The 19079-nt window shown below is 46.4% G+C and overlaps 1 protein-coding gene across 4 annotated transcripts in view; it reads left to right on the top strand.

Annotated features, from left to right (window-relative positions):
• LOC143268088 (insulin-like growth factor 2 mRNA-binding protein 2) overlaps window positions 1-19079 on the top strand; it is a 78105-nt gene that overhangs the window by 22552 nt on the left and 36474 nt on the right. The gene's annotated exons all lie outside the window — the stretch shown is intronic.

Here is a 19079-nt window from a genome sequence, read left to right as displayed (position 1 = left end):
GTCTGGCGGTGGTGTCCACAGGACTTGGGGGTGCAGTGAATTCCGAGACCTGGCAGCTATGAAGTGGGCTTGGGGAGTATTTAGTGACTGTGGCCACAACCTGGGTCTTAGATTTTTGGCCTCATACCTGTTGTGTAAAGCTCACCGTGTCTTCCCTGAAGAGTCCTGTAATTAAGTTTTTATTTCCTCACCAAGGTCTCGGCTTCAAATTAGACGCACATGTGACAACAGCATCATAAAAGCAAAGATAAGAGAAGATGCTGTCTCTGGCCTTGGGCACGTCCATCTTTTTCCTTCTTGCAAAAGGAGTTGATGCTTCGGATTTTTAAGATAGGATTTACCTATGTGATCCCGGCTGGAAGGAGTTCATACTTTCTGTCCAGCTAGGAACTGTTGGTAGAATTTAATAATACAGACTGGGGAAGGCATTTAACACACACACACACACACCTGCAGATGCCGATTCCTGCTGGGCTGCCTGGCCCAATAGATGCTCTGGCAGAGGTGAGCAGACTTCTGAGGGACTGGGGGCTTCCCTGCCGCTGTTGAATCTGTAAGGAAAGCTGCGCCCCCTTCTGACAAAGATGTTAAGAGCAGCCTTGAGGCTGGGGGAAGGAAGGGCTGGGACTTGCCTGTACTGGATGTGCCTCCCATGGGAGGACTTGCCTTCTTGTGGGGGCGAGTGGGGGTGGGTAAGAGGGGGGGCTGAGGGGGGTGGGAGGAGGGAAGAGGGGGATCTTTGATTGGTGTGTAAAATGAATGAAAAAAAGAAGAAAAAAAAAAAGAGTGTAAGATCGTGCTGAAGTCCTGGTGATGTTTGAATACCCGAATCTTCCTTGGTTGGTTGGTTTTGGTTTATCAAGACAGGGTTTCTCTGTGTAACAGCCCTGGCTGTCCTGGAACTTGCTTTGTAGACCAGGCTGGCCTCAAACTCACAGAGATCCACCTGCCTCTGCCTCCCGAGTGCTTGGATTAATGGCACGAGCCACCATACCCAGCTCAGAACAAATGCTTTTTTTTTTTTTTTTTAAACTATCACCAAGTTTGTTTCCCCTCTATTTCTTTCCTGTTTTATTGATAGAGAGCATCCTAGGCCTTTTATATTCCTACTCTACTATATGTATTTAAGGGATATGTGTTTATATTTATTTCATTTATTTTGCTCTGATTTCTCTGATTTCTGATTTTGCTCTATCTGAGGAAAACCCGCCCCACCCCCACCCCCTGCAGCTTCCGCCTTTGGTCCGGCATGTAGTGTTGATGGGATCAAGTACGTACTAACATTTCTCTTTTAACCATTCCTCGGCTCCTTTTCCCTTTGTCCTCGTCCGCCGGTTTCCCGAAGTTGGGAAGATAGGACATTCCTGTCCTCTGCCGTTGTCTGTCAGCTCAGTAGTAAGATAAAGGGATGAGCGTAGGTGGGTTCTAAGGCTGTCGCTCTGTAGGGTTAAAGAAACAAGATCGGTGTTGCACAGACCCGAGATGCTTCACTGCAGCCTTCCCTAGTTCCTGGTGAATGCTGAGAGCGTGGCGGAGCCAGGTGCCGAAGGAGGGAAGGGGTAGCAGCTGGATGACAGCATCGTGGTGAGGAGTGGGGGTGGACCCCGGCAGTGACTGAGCCAGATGCTGTGGCAAGCTGAGGTGTGTGAGCGTTTCTCATGATCTGCATTCTCCATGTGTAGAGAAGGGGAGAGAACAGCTTGTGGGAGAGTCAGTTCTCTGCTTCCGCCATGTGGGTTCCAGAGGTCAAAGTTAGGTTGTACCCATTGAGATGACTCGTTGCCCCAGAAAGGATATTTTAACAGCCTTTTCAGATAACCGTGTGTGTCTTTCTTTAATGCTGCACCAAAATTGACAAGTGGTAGTTTCTCCTTTTAGATCGGTTAATTTCATGTCAAGTGTTTTACTTACATGTGTGACTGTGTGCCGCAGGTGTGCGGTACCCATGGAAGTCAGAAGAGGGCATCAGATCCCCTGGGACTGGAGTTACAGGTGGATTTGAGCCTCTAGGTCCTGGAATTGGTCCTGGGTCCTCTGGAAGGACAAGCAAGTGTCCTAGGCCATCTCTCCAGCCCTCAAGCGATAGTTTTTTTTTTTTTTTTTTTTTTTTTAAAGTTTCATTGCTGTGTTGTATCTGAAACCATAGGAACAACTAGCTGACTGACTGACTGCCTTCCTTCCTTCCTTCCTTCCTTCCTTCCTTCCTTCCTTCCTTCCTTCCTTCCTTCCTCCCTCCCTCCCTCCCTCCCTCCCTCCCTCCCTCCCTTCCTTCCTTCTTTTCTTCTTTTCTTCTCCCCTTCTTCTTTTCTCCCTTCCTTCTTTTTTCTTTCTTCCCATTTCTAAAATTGAACCTGAAGCCTCACATACACTAGACCAGCTCTACATGGACCTCACATACATTAGACCAGCTCTCCATGGACCTCACACACACTAGAGCAGCTCTCCATGGACCTGACATACACTAGACCAGCTCTCCATGGACCTGACACACACTAGACCAGCTCTCCATGGACCTCACATATGTTAGACCAGCTCTCCACCATGGACCTCACGTACACTAGACCAGCTCTCCACCATGGACCTGTATCCCAGCACTCATTTATTTCATTTTGATGCACGGTCTCACTAAATTGTCTAGCATGGCCTTGAATCAGCTCTGAAGCCCAGGCAGGACTTGAATTTTTTGAATGATCCTTCTGCCTCAATTTCCTGAGTAGCTGGGACTCACGTCTGTATTGTTAGGCCTGGCTCTATAGGAATAATCTTAAAAAGAAGATTCATGGATTTCTTTTTATTGTGTGTGCATGCACATTCACATGCACTTACATGTACCACGTGAATGTAGGTGCCTAGAGGTGAGAGGCAGTTGGAACGCCTAGAACCCAACTGGGTGTCCTCTGCACATGGGTGTCCTCTGCAAGAGCAGTCAGTGCTCTTACACACAGAGCCGTTTCTGCAGCCCTGTGACTGACTCTTAATGTACGTTACTTTAAAACCATTGACTGCCGCGGGATGGTGCCGTCATTTGGAAAATATTAGATTGTTGGGCAGTTCAGAGCTTGTAAATGTTGACTTGTTACACCAGTGTCATAAAACTGTGTGCATCACCTCCATGACCACTCTCACCTCCAAACCTTCAAATACGAAGAAGTTGTAGGCTCATGGCGTTGTACACACGTTTTCTAAAAATCGAACTTTTGCCCGAGATACCAAATTTCAGCATTGGCAACAAATACTGGTGTAACAACTTCTTTTGTTCATTTTCAAGAACTGTCTGTCAGAACCCCAATTCCAAGTATCTCTTGTTGCCAGTCACTGTGAGTGGATTTGAATTTCCGTGCAGAAAGTAGCTGTTCCCATGTCTCTCCTGAGTCATCTTACTTCAGCATGCAACAGGAGTGCTAGATTCATCCTTGTTGCATCACATTTTTTTAGAGTTGACTCTGGAATCTACATACCTAAACTTTAATAATTTTTACTGCTTCATCAGCACATGACAGAGGGGCCCCTGGACTCTTCATACAGCTCAGTGCAACGCCTCCAGTCAGGCTGACACATCTGTAGCTGAATCTACCATTGATTTGTAGAACCTTTGCAAATATCTGCAAGTGGAAAGCATCTTGACATGATGAGGAAAGTAGTTTTATCCCTATTGACTCCCAAAAGGATCTTGGGCACCCCAAGGATCTTCAGATCACTCTGAGCACTGTGGGAATTAGTAGTCAAGAGTAAGACTGGGTGTCTCTAGAGTGTGAGTTTGGACCTTGCTGCTGCTTCTTACTGGCTGTGACTTGGCAAGGTTACTCAGCCTTGCTGTGACTGTTGCCTGTCGTTAAATGGGTGTGATAATGATAGGCACTTCCCTGAATGAGTTGATCTGCCCAGTAGTTAAGCCACAGTGAGTGTAGGTAGGACTCCGTACTTAGGTTATTGGTTGCATGGTTGGTTGGTTGCTTGCCCTAAAATAGTTCTCTTCTTTCAGCCTTCTAGAATGCCCAAGACATCCACCCATCCATTGCAATTCCTCCTGTATAGTGCCCGTATAATGGTAAGACACATCTTAAGTACATTAAAGCTTGTATCCCAGATGGTAGGTATATCAGCTAACAGCTTGGCAGAGATTGGTCTGTCTGGTATCCTGCCTCTTCCGTCCTGAGTCCAGACTCTGAAGGAATGGAGAGAAGAGAGTGCTTGATGGCAGGTTGAGTCAGGGATACTGTGGAGCATGTCTTGGTCCATTGGACAGGAGCATGGGCGTGCTGAGAGAGGAGGCTCTCCAAAGACAAGGGTGATAACAGGAACTTTGCCTCTCACGCAGAGTGGTTCTGACACGTGTGTGAATTGCTGTCTAGGTGGAGGTATCTATGATATATATGATGGAAGTGCCCCTCCATACAGTCTCCGGTTCTAGGGTATAGTCGTTGTTAGAGTCATTACCACAAAGCTCATTAGCTCACACTTGACTAATGCTGAACTTCTTACTCTTTCTATTTATTTGTTTGTTTGTTTGTTTGTTTGAGACAGGGTTTCTCTATGTAGCTTTGCACCTTTCCTGGAACTCATTCTGTAGCCCAGGCTGCCCTCGAACTCACAGAGATCCGCCTGCCTCTGCCTCCCAAGTGCTGGGATTAAAGGTGTGTACCACCACTGCCCAGAGAACTTGTTACTCTTAAGAGGCACCTCTTAACAGGTTGATCTGTCCAGCCCATGGGCTCTGGAAGCAGGCTTGCCAGGCCTGCTTGCTGACTCCGGCATGGACTAGTTGTACAGATTTGGCAGTACAGCTGTACCCCTTCCAAATGTTCATTTGGTCTCTATAAAGTGGGGCTGCCAGACTTTCCTTAAAGTATTGTTAAGTGTTAAACCAAATAGTGTGCAGTAGGCAGCCAAATGCCTTCCTTATGCTCGCTTGATTTTTCTTAAACCTCGGATCTCTTCACTTATTAAAAAAAAAAAAAGCCCCTGCATGCTATTCAGACATGATCATCATTGCCTTCCTTCATTAAAAACAGTGTTTTGGGGAAAGTAAACATAGCACTGGAAGAATTTTAATGTCGTTTCTCCAGGAACTTCTAGCGAGGTCTTAGAAAAGTGTAACTTCTCTTTGCTCTCACTCTTGCTGGGGACTGAGGTGTTCTGATCTGCAGAACTGCCTCTTTGCTGACTCTGCTTGTGGGTTATCCAGTTACTGTTCTGCTTTTGAGGTCCAGCGTCCCAGTCCAGCCCAGCTGTTTGATGCTGTGTCTGCCCACTGGGAAGAAGCAGGGTAACCCACATGAAAGCAGGCATAAGACCACCTCCTTCTTAGAGCCCATGCCTCCCCGTGCTCTGGCTTCCTGTTCTTAGAATGCTCATTTCTGGAATTCACTGTTTTTGTTTCTCCAATCAGGGTCTCCACTTCTTCTTCTTCTTCTTCATATCACTTTTGAGTGGGATTCAGAGCCTTAGAGTTGTTAATGAATCTATTCCACCCACAACTTTCCCAGAACAGCTTTTTGATCATAGAATTTACTACAGACATACAAGGAATCCAGCCAGCCGGATTTCTTGTGCAGTTTCCCAGGTAGAAGGCTGCCCCATCTTAACCCTGCCTTGGTTTTTGCCTTGCAGTCTGGACGGCCTGTTTCCTTCAGTGATACTCTATACCACCCAAGAAATTTGTGGGGTTCAACTGACGCTAGAACTGTTCTCCTAAAGTTTGAAGGACGGGCTGGGGAACTCAGAGAACTGTCTAGGAACCTAGTGTGTACCCTGGAGATAGACAAGTCCAGGTAGCCATGTGACCCCCACACTCTTAGAAATGTACATTTTGTCGTCTCTATTCTTCAGTCCATGTGTCTGTTTGACTTTCCGTCAGTGGCAAAGGTTCTCCTCTAATCTTGGCCTTTTTAGGCCCCAGTTGTTTGGATCAATATCAGTCATTTGTCTCTTTGATTACACCTTTCCAGAAGTTGGTTGGCACTTTGAGAAGTCTGTCTCTCTGACGAAGCAACCCTAGCCCCTCCTGCTTGTTGATTTAACTGGATGTAGGCACCGGGAGGCCAGAACTTTCTTAGTATGGTCTCACTCCTTTCTAAGGTTTCAGCCAGAATCCTTCATTAGTCAACTTCTGGTCATGAATGTTTAACTTCTTGCTTGCTGGGTGCCTCACAGATTGTCTAGACATTATGTAGGCCCAACATGTTTAGGATGGTGTCTTAGTTTTTTCTTTTGCTGTGATAAAATAGTCCAGTGAGTGTGACTCAGAGGATAAAAGATGTATTCTCACAGTTCAGGGCTAGATTCCTTCATGGTGGGGAAGCCATGTTTGAGGCTGCTGGTTACATTGCATCTACAGTGAGAAGTAGAAAGCAGGGGATGGTGGTTGCCCATGCTTGGTACCCTCCTCCATCTTACACAGTCTAGAATGCCCTGACCAGAGGATGCTGCTGCCTACAATCAAGATTGATTTTCCCACGTCGATTAGTGTTAAGACCTCATAGCATACCCAGAGGCCCATTCCTCGGGTGATCATAGGCTCTGTCAAGTCAGCAGTTATCACTAACCATCACAAACCCACCCCTTGTCAGCTAGACACCCACACACGTTTCTTCAGCTGTCACCTTCCATCTCTTGTCCCTATAGGCTCATGACTGTGTTACAATGTAAAATGCATTCTCTCCAACTTTAAAAGTCCCCATACTCTTTAACAGTTCTAACACTTTAAAAGAGCCAAGTCTTGGAACTGTGACCTCTTTTTTAAAAACAAAAGTAAAAACCAAAAACCAACCAAACAAACAAAAAACAAAATTCTTTATTCCAACATGTAATGGCACAGAATAAGCATTCTTATTCCAGAAGAGAAAAATCTTGGCATAGCAACAAATGATCAGACTACAAGCCAGCAGGGCCAACACCAGATCCTGCAGCCCCTTGTGTGGCATCTGAGGCTCATGGTAAAATTGAGTGGCTCCAAAGGGCTTGCTTAGCCCCAGCTCTGCAGCTCTGTCTGCAGCACGCACAGCCTCTCTCTATGTCTGGCTCCACTCTATGCCTGGAGCTGTCCGTGACGGACGTCCCATCGTCTTGGCATCTCTGCTAGACACCCTGAAGTTCCTACTGCACCTTGGGCTTGGCCGTCATAATACATAGTGGGTTCTGAAGGGTCCTTGGCAGGAGCTCTGACCCTGCCACACATGGCCAGGTCTCAGCTGCTCTCTGAAACCCTGGAACAAGACTCCAGAATCCTCTCAGTCTTGCATCTTTCACACCTTCCAAACCAGTAGCACATGAACAGCACGGCCAAATTCTGCTGCCAGCTTGAGATATAGCCTGGCTCCCATGGGCCACAGGTGTATCAGCTGCTGTGTGCTGACCCTTGGAAAACAGTCTCCTTGGAGGAGGAGGGATCCTGATTGCTCAGCCATATTCTCAGTTCCAGCTCTCTCTCTTCGAAAAGCTTGTTTTCACATGTTGGAGCCCTTGATGTGTGAGATTTTTGTCTTCAGGAACTCATTCCTTTTTAGCGATTACATCTACTTTCTCAGCATCTATCCTGTCTGAAGATTCTCGCTACCAAACACATTAGTTCTATACGTTTGAATTCCTTTAGACTCAGGTTCTCAGGATGCAGACAGAATGCAGCCAGATTCCCCAGAGCCCAGTTCCTCATACACTTTTTCTTCTCCCATCTGAAACCTCATGAGCTGACTTCACTCACTGTCTCTGTCTTCTAAGCATTCTTGTCTCCTAAACACTCACCAGAATGGCCCATTAAGCCCTGCTTCCAGCGCATTAGGGCTTTTCTAGCACGAAGCACCAGACTCCTCCACATTTTAACTGTGAAACCATTCCCAGGGCTTCTACACCACCACCCCATGGTCAGGTTTATCACAGCCACAAACCTGCTCCTGGTGCAACAATTTCTTAGTTACTTATTGTTGTGATAAAACACTCTGACTACAGCAACTCAAAAGAGAAAGAATTCATTCTGGTTTACAAGTCCAGATGGCAGGCCGTCATGGCGGCAGGATCAAGGTTTCAGGAATTTGAAGTAACTGGTTACATTGTATCACAACAAGAAACAGAAAGCAAGGAATGCCTGCAGCCGCTCAGCCTGCCTTCTCCATTCTCCTTGTGCCTCCTCCAGGAGCCCCTGCTCAGGGAATGTCTCACCACCATTAAGATGGGTCTTCTCACATCAGTTAATGTATCAAGATAACACCCCACAGGCATGCCCAGATTCTCATCTCCCAGATGAGTCTAAATTCTGTCAAATTAACTCCAATCATCACAAATAAAATTTACTTTCTTTCTCCGCTCATTATCTACCAAGAACACCTGTTTGGAGATGTCTGATTCTGGCGGTTGCGTTAGTTCAGGTGTTGGAGTCATTTGAATATCTCACTTTTCCTTGACCTGAATCTAATATGTACCTGTAAACTGCTCCTACCAGGACATTCAGTGTTTGCATTCCACAAGATTGGTGATTTCCTCCAAATACACTCACCTCACCTCTGGTGACCACACTCAGATTAACCTAGAAACCTTCAGCTTGCTTTTAACGACTCCCAAACATTTTCAGGATCCTCCATTGCCTTAAAAGACTTGGTATCTGTTTGCAGTCTCTGTTGTTACATAGGAAGCCCAAATTAGGTGGCTTAAAATAAAACCTGTGTATTTACAGATTTTGTGGGTCAAGAATGGAAAGGGTGCAGTCAGGCATATTTTGTCTCTGCCCTGTGTTGGGCCTTCTGCTGGGAAGACTCAGTGGCCAAGATAATTTGACAGCTGGAGGCCGCTTTCTCCTCTCTCTCTCTCTCTCTCTCTCTCTCTCTGTGGCAGGTTGATGTGGCTGACATCTGGGACCTCAGCTGGGCTGTTGGCTGAAGCTGTGGCTTTTCTCTGTGGTTGCTTACTCTTCCTTCTACCATAGTGGCTGAGATCTGAGGGTAGCATTCCTCAGAGAAGCATGCTGTGTGTTCTAGCTTCAGAAGTAAGAGACTCATTTTCTCATTGGTCATGAGCCTGGCTGGATTTCAGAAGAATATCTCAGTGGGAAAAATAGCAAAGTCAGGGTGGGTTTTTTTTTTTTTTTTAATGAAGTCATCTTTAGGAAATTCCGTCTACCACAAAATCCAGACTAATTTGAGAACGCCGATACAATCTGGTTCATCTTCCTTTTAGCTAGAAAAACAGAACACCTATGTGACAGAAATCATGGTGGCCCTTCGTAGGTACTCTTCCAACCTAACAGTTCTGAGACCAGATAAGAGTTGAGTTGGTGAGGTCCAACAGTTCCCCCAAGGTCCACTAAATACCTGGGTAGATGGGCTTTGAACTGGAACCTTTGGCTTTTCTACATCTGTACTATGGTGGGAGCGGCACATGACGATTATAAGAATTTATTAACAATACATTTTGTCTAGACTCTGACCTCTCACTGTTACAGGAGCTATTTAGGGTTAGAGCCTGAGCCTTGACTTCCCTAATAAGCCAGGTTCAGCCACCCACCCTCACAAGCCAATTAAACCAGTAGTGAAAAGACAAAAAAAGAATCATTCCGTGTGGCCACACGGAGAAAGAAGAGAGTTAACGATGTCCAGCGGCTTGCCCCCTCCCCCAAGTCCGCTTTCTGGCTCATAACTTAGGTGGAAGGCTAGATAGGTAAGCGGTTGTACCCAGGGTGTCCCGCCTGTTATTAACCCATCGTTGTCTGGGCTCTAGTTTCTCCTGCAAGGTGGCCACGCAGATGGTCAGGACTATGTGGGATCTCCTCTAGGTAATGGAGGGAGGGGACAGGAGGACAAATGACCCTGCTGGCTGGCACCAGGCTTCGGCCACCTCCTCCCAGTTTGAGATTCCTGGGGGGATAATTCCAGTTTCTTGAGGACCTTCGTCTAACAGTTGGGATAGCCAAAGGAAGCTCTGCAAGATCTCTAGAATATCCTTGTTCCGTCCAGGCCCGTCACACCCCTTGTCCATTTGCAGCCCCAGAGGGCTCACACCTAATGGGAAACAAGACTCTTGCTGGCTGAGGGGTCAAGACTGTTTAGTCTGTGGACGACAACACATGGTCGCTGTGGGCAAGCAGAGCCCACGGGTTGGTCCTAGTGTCTGTCTGTCTCTGAATCCAGGTGCTCTGCCTGTGAGTTGTTGGGTGGGGGTGAGGGTGGGGAGATGGCTCCCTCTGTGAGCGCTCTCCTGACCTGTCCCCTCCCACCCCCCAGGACTCCTGATCCTAGCGTGTATTTGTTTGGCCTCGGCTCATTGCAGCCTTGTGTAGCATCACAGTGTGCTTTCTCTGTGTACTTTGGCGTCTCGGTGATTTGGGACTTTCCTGAGTTTGCCCATATTGAACCTGCTGCTACCTGGTTGGGATTGCCAGCCGTATTACTTATGCCGTTTTCTCTGCAGGATAAGTGCCCTTTGCTCTTCTTTCTGCCGGATGTCTGTTCTTCCTTCAGGATTAAACTTAGTTCCTACACACCTCCTCTCCTCTGAGCTCTGTACATGGTCCTCAAATGGCCGCACCGTATTCTGTAGGCATTCTTTGGTCTAGGTATGTGGAACGCTCACTAGTCTGGAAGGTCCAGCAGGGAAGAAGCCGTATGTCACTCTTCCTGTAGCCTTTAGTGCCTCTTTGTAACTGAGGGCCAGGGATGCATCCTTCCGAGGGGCGTGTACATCATCTAGTGTACGGATGCCAGTGCCTGTCTGGGGCAGACGCTACTACAGAGATACTGGCGTGGAAGGAAGAAACAGAGATGTTGGTGTTAGACCATATGGATTCTTGGGCTGACCACTATTATATTCCTTTGTCATTGTGTGTGAAGTGAAGGGAGTTGTGGAACACAAAACCATCTTGGTCAGAACAGCTGTGCAAGTGACCCCCAGATCAGGATTAGTGACCGTTGATGTTTCTTCGTGGCAGAGATGTGGGGAGGGTTGTTGGACCCTCACCTGAGGGTCTGCCATCCTGTAGCATCTCCTGGGTATTTGTATACAGTTCTGCCCTGATTGTTGGCGCTCTGGTGGTCTTGGGAGGTGCTGAAGCATTTAGACTGTGGAAGTTAGCTGCGATGCTGTGGGGAAGTCATCCATGCTGGCATGAGACCTTTCAGTGGCCTGGCTGTCTTGGGGTCACCCTCACGCATGCTCTGTAAGTAGGTTCAATGGGCTCATTGGTTCCTCAAGTTGGACTCGAGCAAAATGGTGCCTTGATTTTGTTGGTGCTCAGTAATGAAGGTTTTTGTTTCCACCTCCCTAGGGAGAGTTCTTATAGCAGTTGCCCTGAGAGTTTTTACAACCATATACAACCATATATTCTTAAGATGACTTTTTCTAAAACTTGGCTACAGGCTGCCATGTAAGCAAGCATTAAATTTTGAGTATTGAAAAGATAACTTTGGGCTAGGGATGCGGCTCAGTGACAGGCCCCATCCTCAAAAGTGAATTTCTTTTTTCTTTTTGGTTTTTTTCGAGACAGGGTTTCTCTGTGTACTTTTGGTGCCTGTCCTGGATCTCGCGCTGTAGACCAGGCTGGCCTTGAACTCACAGAGATCTGCCTGCCTCTGCCTCCCGAGTGCTGGGATTAAAGGCGTGCGCCACCGCCGCCTGGCAAAAGTGAATTTCTGTGTATTCAGATTGTGTAATTGTTAGTGCTAGAAGCTAATTTAAAACAAGAATTAACATGTTGCAGTTTGGCTTTTCATTGCTGTAACAAGTCCCCGAGGCAGCTAACGTTATAGAGATTAAAGGGTTACTTGACACACAGATTTGATTTGAGCCCGTAACAGCTGTCGGCACATGTGAATAGTATTGAAGGGAGTTGCACCAGTGAACATGTGATGTTTTGAACAAGGAGGGTAAGAGCTGCCAAAGGAGTCACAAGGAAATGCCTCATGTCCCCAGTGACCCAAGAGCGTTATGCTTGGCTTACTTCCCAGAGGTTCCCTTGCTCCTTACAGGTGTGTGCCCCTGCCTCCACCCTGTGGACCCTCAGGGATTCCCAAACCACAGCACCTCCTGAGATGCCAGAGGTGGTCATTGACTGGCATCTCTTCGTGACCTTCAAAACGTGCTTCTTGCTTGGTCTTGATTACAGACTGCTCTCAAATTTGCTCTGTAGCCAAGGCTAGCCTTGGACTTGGGAGCTTTTTCTGCCTAAGGTTCCAGAGAGCCAGGATTACAGGTGTTCGCCCCCCCCACCCACCCACACACACTTCTGGGAAATCACTTTTCTGATCACCTTGCATTATGATAATTAGCCATTAGAACTTTCTGCTTCCTGTTCTTCCTCCTGGAGCATGTTGCAGATGCATCCCAGGTTTTTGTCGCTCTCCTGTGTGGCAAAGAGAAACTCCGAGAGCTAAATGCAGGGGCGGAGTGTGAGTGTAGAGGAGAGCTCCTTCAACAGGCCTGTGCTACAGCGGCAGGGCCCAACACCAGCTTTCCTGGGGGCTCTTTGCCTTTACTGGAGTGTGTTACATCACAAGGATGGTATACAGGCATGGGCATTTAAAGGTGCTTTGTTTTTAGCAGGAAAAAAAAATATCTAAAAATGAGCGAGGGAAAGATAGGGACTTGGATTGAGCAAACAGCTGTCCTAGTGTTTATGAGAACAGAGGCTGGTGTTTCACTCCCTAGAGAGTAAGCTGCAAAGGTAATGTTACTTTGTTCCCTGACACCCCGTGTACAGGTGTTCAGCCTTTTGATATCGTGACATGATGTCACCTGCAGGTGTGCTGGGCCACAGTCACAGCTATCCTGGGTTGCATGCAGCCCACGGGTTGGACAACTTGAAAGGACTGGATACAGCAGGTGTTTGTTGCCTGATTTGGCAATACTTTTAGTTAAAACCTTTAAAGATCATCCTAGTCTTCAAAATCAATCACAGTTCTATTAGCTTTTGGTAGGAATATTTGGGTACTGGTGGTCCGATTGTTCAGGACCCCAGGCCTCACACACGATCTGATGGGCCTGGTGGAAGGTGCTTATGAGGGGGAGAATATGTGGTTTGCACAGCTTTGGACTCCAGAGAGAATTTAACATCAGTAGTATTCATCATGACTATAATGATAAAGATGGTGGACACAGTTTCTTCTTTTGGGGGCAGGGTAAAACGGTGTTGGCTCGTTGTTTATAATGTGAAATGGAAGAGGTGGCTTGTTTAGAGACTAGCCACTGTCATCAACAAAATGGGGTGGACCAGGGGAAAAGGCAGCTGATGCTCAGAGGCTGCTGGTCGCTGAACACTGCTGTGGTCCTGCCTTCTGGGGCAGAAGAAGAGAAGTGAGAAGGATGCTGAGCAGAGGGGGGAAAAAACAGGGTAGATCCAGGTATGACGTAGAGAAATCGGTGGGTGTGATGCTAAGGAGCACACACACTCCCTGGTGACTGGGTGAGCATGGCCAGGTGCCACATCAGAACTTGGGTTCTTTATGTTATTTATCTGAACTCCCTGCTGTATGTAAATATTTGTTTCTAACATGGTTAGTCTTAATTATACAGATTTTAAGTCAGGGCTCATATAAAGCTAGTTAATCACTTTTCTAGAAATGGGTTTTGTTAAGTGGAGACTTCATCACACATGAAAGCACGTACTTGTAATCCCAGCACTCAGGAAACTGAGGCAGAAAGATCATGACTTTGAGCCAAGCCTGGGCTATATAGCTAGTTCAGGGCCAGCCTGAGCTACATCCCAAAACTGTGTCTCAGAACACTCCCCCCCCCCAGCAGCACTTCATCACAGCAGAATGAGAGACTAAATGGAATGCTTACTTGCGTTTTTGTTTCTTCTGTTTCAACCTTGGAAAGCCGAAGCAAAGTGCGCGTCTTTGGGATGCACAGACAGATGCAGTCTTTGTATCCAGTGTCTCACGTTCCTGAATTCCAATGTGTTCTTCTTTTCAGGCAATACACATACACTGTTACTCTTCTCTGGGAGCTCTCTGGAATTTGTCCCACCTGTATTTTGGGGAGGTTCTAAAACTTGGTCTTGCACCATGAGGGATGGCACAGCCTGGCAAAGCTGAAGCAGGTGATTTTTCCACGTGTCCCCACCTGTGGAGAAGTTTCCTTCTAGTAGGAGAGGGTGTGGTGAAAATCTGCAGTGAGGTTGATGTTGCAGGAAAGGCTTACATGTTCATCCCTAAGGCTAGTAGTTCTTCTGTCTAAGGGGATGCATCCTACCCAGCCAGGGTCTATTGAAACAAAAATACAAGCTTGAAATACAAACTTTTGTTGTTGAATTGGCAATTCCAGTGTGACATTTTTAAATATTTAAATATATAAAGCAAAAAACCTGTCACTCCCTAACTGAGACTTAGATAACTCGGTTTATTTATCTGAAAATTTTTGACAGTGATAGGCACTTCACTAGCAGTGGTAAGGCCTCAGTGAGAAGCATAGAGCCATTGATATAAGGAGCACTTGTAGTGTGGGGATATCTTCCTGCTAAAAACTGTGAAGGATGTTTTGGATGTATCTTTGAGATTTTATTAGTCTACATCCCATTAAACCGATAGAGGGGTGAGCAAGAGAGTATCGGTGAGCCCACAGAGAAGATCGGGAAAGCTACCATTATTTTTCTTTATATTGTAAATAATGGGTTGGAGGAGCGTGATGCGGGATGTTATCTAGAGGGAATGATATTCAGAGCTTCAGAAAAGTGTTGGAATTTTCCCATGACAACATCTCCCCATCCCAGTCTCGCCCTCCTCCTTCCCTCCTTTGCTCTTCCTCTATTTTATCATCCCCCTCATGTTGTTCTTCCTTTTGTCCTTTGAGACAGTCTCACTGTGTAGCCCAGGCTAGCCTGTAACTCTCAATCCTCCTCCCCGAGCCTCAAGGGCACTGGGATTATAGGAATGCCCCTCTGGGCCTGGTTTCCAATTTCCTAAAGAGGTTTTTGTCCAGGCTGTTGGTCCTTCTGTGGTGATCTCCAACCTCCTTTCCCAGTTCTCAGTTCCTTTATTCCTTGATGTGGACAAGCATTTTGGATTATGTTTCCAAGCATCCTGACATGGGAATTTAATCAGGTCTGCTTTCTGCTCACCTGAAATACAGCCTTCACATGGAAGTATCTGTTGCAAGAAGCGCCGTCATTTGAGGGCTGTTCAGTTAGGGTATGGGATGAGCTACCTGTAGTTCCTCTGCTGTTGCACTTGAACAGATGATTTGTCAAATAAACTGACACTCTGCAGTAATAGAGCAGGAGATATGAGTGTTGGCTGACGCAGTCCTGTTCCCTCTTTACTTAGCAAGTTCTGGTATGCTTTTAATGAATAAATCTTACATATTGATTAAAATGACAGTTATGTCGATTATACCCTGCTTATCAAAGACTTAACAGTTAACACCCACATGTAAGCAAATGTATAACCATATTTGTCTTTTAGGGTCTGGGTTACATCAGAACTTTCATGATTACCTGTGACTTTCATGATTTCAGTTTAATAGCTGAGTAGTAGTCCATTGTGTAAATAAATGTACCCCATTGTCTTTCTCTGTCTGCTGATGGAGATCTAGGCTGATTCCAGTTTTCTGGCTATGATGAATAGAGCAGCAGTGAACATGGTTGAGAAAGTGTCTATACTAGAATGGATAGTCCTTTGGGTGTATGTCCAAGAGTGGTATAACTGTATCTTGAGGTAGGTCTATTCCCGCTTCCTGTGGAATTGCCACACTGATTTCCATAGTGGGTGTACAAGTTTACATTCCCACCATTTAACCACAGAGTTCAGGTATAGAGTAAGGGACTAGTGGAGAAGGAAGAATCTCCCCAGGGAAGAAAAATACAAGATAGCTATGGGTGGGTGAGGAGAGGCTGGGGGATGCCTCGTGATCATGGACTGGAACAGGAGGATCAAACCAGAAGAGAGGAAAAGAAGGGGGCCATGGGGGAGGAGTATGGGGAGGGACCACTAAACTGAGGGTCATTTGAGGGTTCATATGGAAATCTAATAAAGTAAAAGCTTCTCTCTCTCTTTTTTAAATGACAGGGTTTCCCTATGTAACCCTGACTGTCCTGTAACTGTAGATCCGCCTGCCTCTGCCTCTGGAATGCTGGGATTAAAGTCGTGTGCCGTCACCACCCAGCAAGTAAAAGCTTCTTAAAATATGTCCATATGTGAAAGAGATCTAAATGGAATCGTTAAATAAAGGGCCCCGCCAAACATCTCTTGTCACTCAACAAAACCTCCAGTGCAGGAAATGGGTAACTTTTAATCAAGGTGTTGGCCAAAGGGGTCCCATGGAAACCCCTAAACAACCCAAGCCATGGGTGGCTCCCTACCAACGGATGCTAAGGCCGTATTGCTGAAGACAGCCCCTGCATAATTCACGGAACACGAAGAAGTCGGGATGACACCTACATAGAACAACCTTCACCTGACTGACTAGCAGTCACGGTGCCGGATGGCACTGCGCATGCTCCCGAAGGAGAAAGACAAACAGACCCAGCTGCAAGCTCTTCTGTCTTCCGTGGCGGCCTGCCTGCCACACACACTGGTGCAGTGGTGGTACAAAGCTCGTGGGAGTGGCCAGCCACCACCCGATTAGATTTCGGGCCCACTCTGTGAGATGGAACCCCAGCCCTACACTGCCTGGGTGGCCAAGGCACGGAGACTGCATAGGCCGTGGACCTAGGAGAAAACCAAACACTACTGTTCTGCTGAAGGGATGAAGCAATAACATGGCTCCGAGCGCCATTCTGCTGTAGTCATAGCTCAGTGCCTTGCTCGGCCGTCGTCAGTGAGTTTCCTGCACGTATACATGTGTACAGATCTACTCTTCGGTGCTCTGGATTGCTGAGCTGTGTTTCTAGCCCTGTCTTACTTGTTTAAAAACAAAGGTCAACAATTAAAACTCTTATAGTAGCTGAGGGGCTGAGAAAGGAGAATCTGTCTCCACAAGTTCAAGGCCATCCTTGGCTACATAGTAGATACAAGCCAGCCATAATAACAGCCTATGTTATGGTCTGCGTCCGGGGGGCTGGTGATGTGGTTCGGTGGCTGAGAGCATGAACTGCTCCTGTAAGAGGATCGAGTTCAGTTCCTAGCACCCTTGGTGGCTGGCTCCCAACCACCTGTAACTCCAGTTCTAGGGGGTCTGATTCTGGCCTTCATGGGCACCCACACATAGTGCACACACATCCCCATGTACACATATACATACAAATAATTTACAAAACCAGGATCAACTTAATTAGTAACTGGTTTTCTGTAATGACGTGCCTTAGAGAGTTCCCTGCAAGATATATACACCCTGTGTGTGTATATATATCTACTCCATTTTTAACAGCTGTCTGTTATAACTGTGCTTATTTATATATAACTATATATGACTATATATATAACTATATATGTATATAACTTATTTATCACGTGCTGATAGATACTCACTGTGCAGTAGCTATGTTTGTTCGGATATCCTTGAGCTCATGAATAAGTTGCTGTCTGTGGGCTATATTTTTGGTTAGCAGTTAGAGTCAATATTTATATTTGGAAACAACACACTTTTTTTTTTAGACATACTCTATCTTCTTAAATTCCAATGACTTTTCCACAGATGGTTTGGTGGCACCGTCTGTAGGAAATTTCCGTGCAGCCACCGTAGGCCTGCCTCTTTATGAAGAACAGTGGCCAAAGAGTGCGCTAAGCCAGGCTTTAGGACCTGGAGACAACAAAGTGGCTCTTGGTTCTTGCTGCTTTTTCCGTCCGGCCATGAGATGTGAGGTTTTACATCCTCACCCGTACTAGCCATTAACACAGCGCATTCACACTTTAAAGACTACACGGCAGCTCACGCGTGTGACCCCTGCACCAGCCAACCTAGTGTACCTAGTAGCCTTGGGGAGCTCCAGGCTGCTGCAAGACCTTGTCTCTCGGCTCCCGGAGTCTGCCGGAACACACCCGAGGCTGTCCTCTGGCCTCCGCGGGCACTTTCTCAAACCTGCACGTGCAGGGAAGAGATGAGCTGCTCGCTTCACTGGTTTTCCTTCTCGTAGTCTGTACTTCTTTGTTCCTCCAAGGCTGTTGCCAAGGTTGAAGCCATGGGGATGCATGTGGCCGTGTACAAACACTGTTTGGAAATACGAGCACCAGAAAGAAGGGAAAAGGAATGGGGACCACATCCCTCCTCCAGCATCATATCCCATATCCCCACCCCCACCCCCCCAAATGAGTGTTGATGGAATTGGAGCTCAATGAAAATTGCACTTCTGTACACTGGTGGGTCTTCCCAGGGTTTAATAGGGGCTCAGCAGATGAGAATAGAAAGACCATGCTGCCTTTCTTCCCAGGCTGGCTTTGAACTTATGATCCTCCTGTCTTATGATTGTTAGTATAAGAAACCTAGATCGCCATGCCTGGCTTATTTTCTGTGTAATTTTAATTACATTTTCTATGTAATTGTTTACATAAAAAAAAAAAAAGGCAGAAGAGCTGGGCGGCACATACCTTTAATTCCAGCACTCGGAGGGCAGAGGCAGGAGGATCTGTATGAGTCTGAGGTCAGAGCAAGTTCCAGGACAGCCAGGGCTACATATAGAGAGACCCTGTCTTGAAAAACAAAAACAAACACAGAAGATACCTAAATCATTTAGAGTCGTCAGACTTTCAGGGTGTCTTATGAACGGCCTCTGAATTTAAAGATAGGGGGGAGGAGAGGGGAGAGGAGGAGGAGAGGGGAGAGGGGAGAGTTTAAATACTCACGATAAGGAAAGTGGCTAGATGAAATAAATGCCAGACATTCATGGGGTAGGAAACAGACAAGGAAGCTTTCTAAGACAGGAAGATTGTCAGTGTGTTACTGTCAGGTGAAAAAACAAGGTACAGACTGGAGAACGTACCGGTGCTTCTGTAAGAGATGTAAGTCTGTATTTACATGAAACTGAAGATACACAGAAAGAAGTTGCTTCCAGTGGGGAGCGGGAGATGGAAAATTGTTATGATGTTTTAATTTCGAACTGCAAATAAATTACCTTCTGGAAGTAAATTTTTAAATGAAATTTGACATGAAACAAAATCTGATTTTGTTTAAGCCCATAGTATTTGTGACCTTACCCAGTGTGTTTGAACCTGGGGGTAGGATCAGTT

The sequence above is a fragment of the Peromyscus maniculatus genome, chromosome 12 (assembly GCF_049852395.1).
Source record: "Peromyscus maniculatus bairdii isolate BWxNUB_F1_BW_parent chromosome 12, HU_Pman_BW_mat_3.1, whole genome shotgun sequence".
Taxonomy (NCBI): Eukaryota; Metazoa; Chordata; class Mammalia; order Rodentia; family Cricetidae; genus Peromyscus; species Peromyscus maniculatus.
The sequence above is the reverse complement of the archived record's forward strand: the minus strand, read 5'-3'. Positions and strand labels throughout refer to the sequence as shown.